Source organism: Perissodus microlepis, chromosome 23, assembly GCF_051167445.1.
Source record: "Perissodus microlepis isolate ML-2025 ecotype Zambia chromosome 23, ASM5116744v1, whole genome shotgun sequence".
In the NCBI taxonomy this organism is placed as follows: Eukaryota; Metazoa; Chordata; class Actinopteri; order Cichliformes; family Cichlidae; genus Perissodus; species Perissodus microlepis.
This window is the reverse complement of record NC_140482.1, coordinates 2,087,904-2,094,750: the sequence shown is the minus strand read 5'-3', so window position 1 is coordinate 2,094,750 and position 6,847 is coordinate 2,087,904. Positions and strand designations below refer to the sequence as shown.

The following is a 6,847-nucleotide window of genomic DNA, read 5'->3' as shown; positions in this document are numbered from 1 at the left end:
GAATGTCTGTGGCAATGTTCCGGATGAAAATCTGTTCCTCCTCAGCAGACTACACGCAATCCTGTATAGGGTATTGTTTTTTTCAATAATCATTGTCATAATGATGATAATTATTATTATTAATTACTATTGTCTCTGCTCAGTTTATTATTATTATTATTATTATTATTATTATTATTATTATTAGGGCCCGAGCACTGAGAGTGCGAAGGCCCTACTGTATCTGCTCTGTTTCATCATCTTCTTCTTCTTCTTCTTCAGGCGAAACAAGTGCCTTTTTGAGGGCTTTAACATGCTCAAAAACTCATGAAATGTTGCACACGTGTCAGGTCTGGTGACAAATTTCGTATTTTAATGGTTTTACATATGAGCATTGGAAAATGGCTCTGGAGCGCCACCTATGTGTTGTTAAATGCAGTCCTACGAACACATCGTTTGAGCTACATGAATGAAATTTGGCCCACATGTGTATCATGCTGACATGAACAAAAAAGTCAGTGGGACCATTGACACAAACCCAACAGGAAGTCCATCATTTTGGACTGAATGTGACATTTTGGCTCAGTTTTTGCTATTTCCAGGCCTTGTACTTTTGCAAACTCCTCATCGGGATTTGATCTTATCAGCTTCATATTTGGTCAGTGCCAGCTGCACACCTGGGCCATGTTCAATTGTGGAGCTTTTGAGTTTTTGGGATAGGGTGAGGCCGTGGCGCCACGACGAATTTCGATGATTCACCATGAAATCTTATTTGCTCTCATTCCGTCCTACATGGTCCTATCTGGACCGAGGTGTAAACACATATGATAAGGCTCCAGCCCTGAACATATTTCAACTGCCATATTTGACACCAGTGTCAGCGCCACCTAGTGGGAACAGGAAATGTCACGTTACACTTTTTTTTTCTTAATTTGAACAATTGAACAACAAATATACATGTAGTTATAGAAAGGGTATGAAAAATTTCACAGCTTGCAGTATCTTTTACAAGTCATGTATACAAATACTAGTACGTAAACAAAAAAGTATACTTTAGGAGAAAACAAAGAAACAAAATAACCGATTAAAAAAGAAAGAGGTGCTCAAGGTATAAATAAACAACATAAATCAAGTGAAACTGTACATTCGACACAGCTCTTGTGTTTTACATGCTTTGGAGTTGGTGCTCTTCTTTAGATTCTCTAGATAATTGGAAAACAGGGCTTTAAAAGCAAATATGTTTGGACGCTGTTGAGAAAATTTTGTACAATGTATGTGAAATTTGGCAAAAATAATCAGAGGATTGATAATATTTTTTTTTTTCCTGGATTTATTTTGTCGGTATGTGAGAGGCCAAACAGAATATGTTGAAACTTCAGTTTACACGAGGGATCAATTTTGGTGTTTATAAAATTATTTAGATCAATCCAAAATATGTGTATACGTGCATTCCCCAAATACCTGACATATTGTTTCCTCTGCATTGCTGCAAAAAGTACAAAGAGTATGAATATTTTTCTTAAATTTAACCAGATATGTCTTTACCGGATAACATCTATGGATCAACTTAAGAGTAACTTCCCTGACCTTATTAGTGATAATAAATTTCCTTGATAGAATCCAAGTGTTTTTCCAGTCTATATCATATTATTCCAGTAGAATACAGCTGCAGGTTTGGAAACAATATCTCTTTGTATAATTTCTCTAATATTTGTGGCTTTATCACTCAATAAAGGACAGATGTTACCGATGTATATGCTAGCGGGATTTAGTTCTGGAATAATACAATTTCTACCTTCAGGAACAGACACCAATAACCTTCTCACCCCATCTGCTATTGCGTCAAAAACTACAGCATATTCTTTTGGAGTGACAGGAAAATCATAAACAGACAAAAATTCCTTATAAGAAAATAATTGACCATTATCATTCAGTAATTGACTCACAAGAAAAATTTTTCTATCAACCCATTTCTGAATATATAATGATTAAATTTAATATCCTGATTGTTCCAAATGAGATATTTATGGGGAGAAAAGTTGTGAGAGTATATGATTAACCAAGATGAGAAGAGTTGACTATGAAAGTGGGAGAGTTTAATCAATAATTTAGAGATATTGTAATTGCATCTTAACAGAAAGTGCATTCCTCCAAGTGAGTTAAAGATATGATTGGAAAAAGAAATTCCAAATTGAACTGGGATTTTTTAAAAAGAGTTTGAGCCATTTGATTTTAAAATATGCATTTAGGGAAGTGAAATCTAAAGAATTTAGGCACCAGAACACAACTTGTTTATCATTACATTTTTTTTAATGTAATGTATTCTCTTTTTCCAAATGAAGTTAAATAATATTTTATCAATTTTTGTGCATAATTCTTTTGAAACATCAAGTGCCATAGCTGCATAAATAAGTCTGGAGAGGCCTTCAACTTTGGCTACCAAGGATCTTCCAGTGATGGATAAATCTCTTTGAAGCCAAAGATTAAATCTTTGATGTACTGCAGTTATAAGAGGGTCAAAATTTTCAAATAATCTAGCATCTTGGTCTTTTTGAATGATAATACCAAGATATTTAACCTTATTTTTAACAGGAACACCTGATATAATAGGATCTGTGCAGAATTTAACAGGGAGACGTTCAAATTTTGGAATGTTGAGTTTAAGACCAGAGGCTATTGAGAAATTATTGACAACTTTGAGAGCTTCATCAACTTGATATTTATCCTTTTAAAAAAGTGTTGTGTCATCTGCTAGTTGAGTAATAGATAAAGTTCTGCCAGCAACAGAGAGACCCACTACACTGCTGTTTTTAACATGAATAGAGAGTAACTGCATAGGAAGAAGGAAAAGATATGCAGAAATTGGGCAACCTTGACGGATCCCACGGTTGATATCAAATCTTTTCGTTGTACCAAATGGGAGTTTGATTGAGCTGTTTGCATCTGCATATAAAGTTTGAATTGATTTTTTAAACATATTTCCAAAACCAAAAATATCAAGTGCTCTGAACTTGAATGTTCAATGGAGTCGAAAGCTTTATAAAAATCCAAAAAAAGAATGAAACTATTATCTGTGATTAAATCTGAATGATCCAAAATATCAATTACCAGTCTTATGTTGTTAGTTATGTTTCTGCCAGTCATAAAACCAGACTGTGTTTCATCAATGATATCATTAAGTGCACATTTTAATTTTTTAGCTAAACACATAGCAATTATTTTATATTCATTATTCAGCAGTGAAATAGGTATCCAATTTTCTATCAAAAAGGCGTCTTTTTTAGGTTTAGGAATCCAAGTAATTAGTCCCTGAGTCAAGGAAGGAGGGAGCTTTTCATTAGCAATCCTTTCAATATATACTTTATGTAAAAAGCGTGATAAGTCCTTTGAAAATAATTTGTAAAATTCAGAAGTCAACCCGTCATTCCCTGGACTCGTATTAAGTTTCATTTTATTAATAGCACCTTGAATATCTAGTGTTGTGATGGGGGCATCACACATAGTTTTATTATTGCCACTAATTGTTTTAATATTACCTAAGAAATTATAGAATTTTTCCATGGCTTCTGTAGAAAAATTAGATTTATAAAAAGTTTTATAAAAAAGTTCACAAGTCTTGGAAATCACTTGAGGTTGTGTGTGATGACCCCATCTGAACAAAGTTTAGTCATGCTGCCAAGTGTATTGTGATGTTTTTCTAATTTTAAAAAATAGCTCGAGTTTTGTTCTCCCTCTTCAAGCCATTTATTTCTTGACCGCACAAAGGCGCCTTTTGCCTTGTAAATATATATATTATCTAATTTTAATTGTTCCAGTTATCTTCAGATAAATGATCAGGTGATCTAGACAAAGCGATAATTTCAGAAATTATTTCTGACTCTTCTTTTTTTCTATTTTTAACTATTTCAGCTCCTCTTTTCATTAAAAGGGACCTCAATTCAAATTTCATGAACTCCCAATTTTTACAAAAAACTTTTTCAACACATGCCTTATTCCAATACTCATCTATTTTTGTTTTAATTTCCTTTACCAAATAATCATTCAGTAGAAGAGAATTATTTAATTTCCAATATGAATTCTACGGTGGCCCTGAGAGGCCAAACGGACATAGGCCAAACGGAAACAGGAAAAAACACAACGGAAACAGGAAAAACGACAACAGAAATAGGAAAAAACACAACGGAAATAGGAAAAAAGAACAACAAATAGGAAAAACGAAAACACAAATAGGAAAAACACAATGGAAGTGTTTCTGGGGAGACAACAACCCGACGGACCAGTTGCAGGAAGCAAAATAAGCTCCGGATCCCATGTGACTACCAGTTGTCAGGTGACTAGTGATGGTAAATTCAATTCTTTTTACTGAATCGAGTTTGAATGAGTCACTCACCAAAGTGAATCGGGTTTTTTGAGTCATTTAAGTCACTGAGTCAGTTGACCAGAGAGTGAAAAAAATTTACATTTTCACTAAAACTTAATTTGTTTCTCTTTTCATGTAAATCCTGCTAAGATGAGTGATTGGGAAAGAAAAAACAATTATTTTTATAGAGTAAAAAAGAGCAAAAAAGATTTCTAAAGGGAACATTTATTTTATTTATTTTTATTTTATTTTATTAGTATTTTCCTCAGATGTGTCAAATATATATTTTCTCATCTAAATGTCCTCTGAGCTGTGAGCCAGGGGGCGGTAATGCTCCTTAACATTGGTTGCCAACCAAGAAGAAGAAGAAGAAGAAGAAGAAGAAGCTGTGAGCCAGGAGGGAGGGGGTGAGTGAGCACTGAGAGTGCGAAGGCCCTATTGTATCTGCTTTGTTTCTTCTTATTTTTATTATTCAGGCAAAACATTATTATTATTATTATTATTAAATAAAAATGGAAGAGGCCAGACAGCAACACACGCCCTGGTGTGTTGTAGATGGCCTGAAACAGACTCACAGGCCCTCGTGTGGTGCGGATTGCCTCAACCGGCAGCACAGGACATTGCTGAGAACTTTGCCAAAAGGAATGTCGTTAATGTGCCCTCATTAATGGGCAGCTGCTTTGGGTCTTTCAACACCCTCCTTCTCTGGATCAAAAGCAGTTAAATTACATGAAAAGGAAAAGCTTACAGCACCTGGTATTCCCAGGCGGTCTCCCATCCAAGTACTAACCAAGCCCAACCCTGCTTTGCTTCCGAGATCAGACGAGATCGGGCGTCCTCAAGGTGGTATGGCCGGAAGCTACAGGGGCCCAGCACAAAGTGTCGATTTATGAAATCAAGCGATGAAGCGCCAGAACGTGAATTTCAGAGCACAACCCTACAATTTAACTACAGCGTTAACGCTAACGGCATGCTTGCCTAATACCCTAACCCAAGGACTCAATTTAGCATTTAACCAGCAGCACAGGTCCTGGTGTCTTTTAGATGGCCTCAGACAGCAGCACAGGCCCTGTGGCGGCTCAGTTGGGTTTTGCTAGCAGCACAAGCCCTCTTGTGGTGTGGATGGCCTCAGCCGGCAGCACAGGTCCTGGTGTCTTTTAGATGGCCTCAGCCAGCAGCACAGACGCTGGTGTGTTGTAGATGGCCTCAGACAGCAGCACAGGCCCTGTGGCGGCTCAGTTGGGTTTTGCTAGCAGCACAGGCCCTGGTGTGTTGTAGATGGCCTCAGCCAGCAGCACAGACGCCGTTGAGGCTCAGTTTGTTGTTGCTGGCAGCACATACCCTGGTGTGTTGTAGATGACTTCAGTCAGCAACACAGGCCCTGGTGTGGTGGAGATAGCTTAAGCAACCAGCACAGGCCCTAGTGTGTTGTAGATGGCCTCAGACAGCTGCATAGGCCCTTGTGTGGTGTGAATGGGGAGGAAAACATCCGGTTATGCTGAAAGCAAAGAGGAGCTAGGCACCATACCGGAGATACCGAGCATGTCTTCTAGTCCCGGCTCTCTGGAGCCAAGTATTGTTCACGTTTTGGATAGAATAACTGATAATCTTACTAAAGTCATTGACTCCAAGATTTCTACTGTCCTCGAAGCTTTTAAAGAACAGACTTCACAGCTGTAGGCGATCGCCGCCAGAATGAATGAGGCCGAGAAACGGATTGCTGATGTGGAGGACACAGCAACATTATCAGAGGCTAAGCTGGAGCAACTCGAGAAACAAATACATGAGATGCGAGAACATATAGATGAACTTGACAACCGAGGTTGCAGGTGCAACGTACGTATAGTCAGCTTACCTGAAGGTACGGAGAGTTCCTTAAAAAGTGGATCCCGGAGTACCTCCGGATGGACACGAAGGCGGAGAGGCTAAAACTTGACCGAGCACACCGATCCTTAGCACCGAAGCCCGGTGCCGATCAACGTCCCAGGCCACTTTTAGTGAAGTTTCACAACTATTTCAATTGTATACTGAATACTCTTACTGACAGGCTCCCCCACAAGCCACTGCCTCTCTCACCACAAGCTTAATTCTATCTGTGAAGATTTAGGATTTGTAGATGTATAGAGAATAAAACAAGAATACACTTTTTTGTCCGCACCACACAAATGCCATACTAGGATTGACTTTTTTTTTTTTTCGGGGCTATTATTGCACTTTGTTTTATTGTGTGAAATTGGTAGTATTATAATTTCAGACCATGCCAATGTAGTGCTGGATAAAGGTATGGTAAACAGAGCAAAATATTGGAGGTTAAATACAACTATTCTAAAGGACCATACATTTATATCTTACTTCAACATGGAGTTTAGATATTTTTTGTCCATCAACCTGCAGTCAACAAATGACTCCGCCCTACTGTGGGAAACTATTAAAGGTATTTGGTGTTTACACCTTTCCTAGCAGCCTCTTCATGGTTCCCACTTGTTTGTCGGGTTCCAAGACACTTGT

General features: G+C 37.8%; 1 non-coding gene across 1 annotated transcript; it reads right to left on the bottom strand.

Moving 5' to 3' along the window:
- Positions 1–5,080: 5,080 nt before the first annotated feature.
- LOC146360710 (5S ribosomal RNA) lies at positions 5,081–5,199 on the bottom strand. The gene has a single exon (XR_014799568.1). It is a non-coding gene; the product is annotated as a 5S ribosomal RNA (ribosomal RNA).
- Between the last annotated feature and the right edge of the window lie 1,648 nt (positions 5,200–6,847).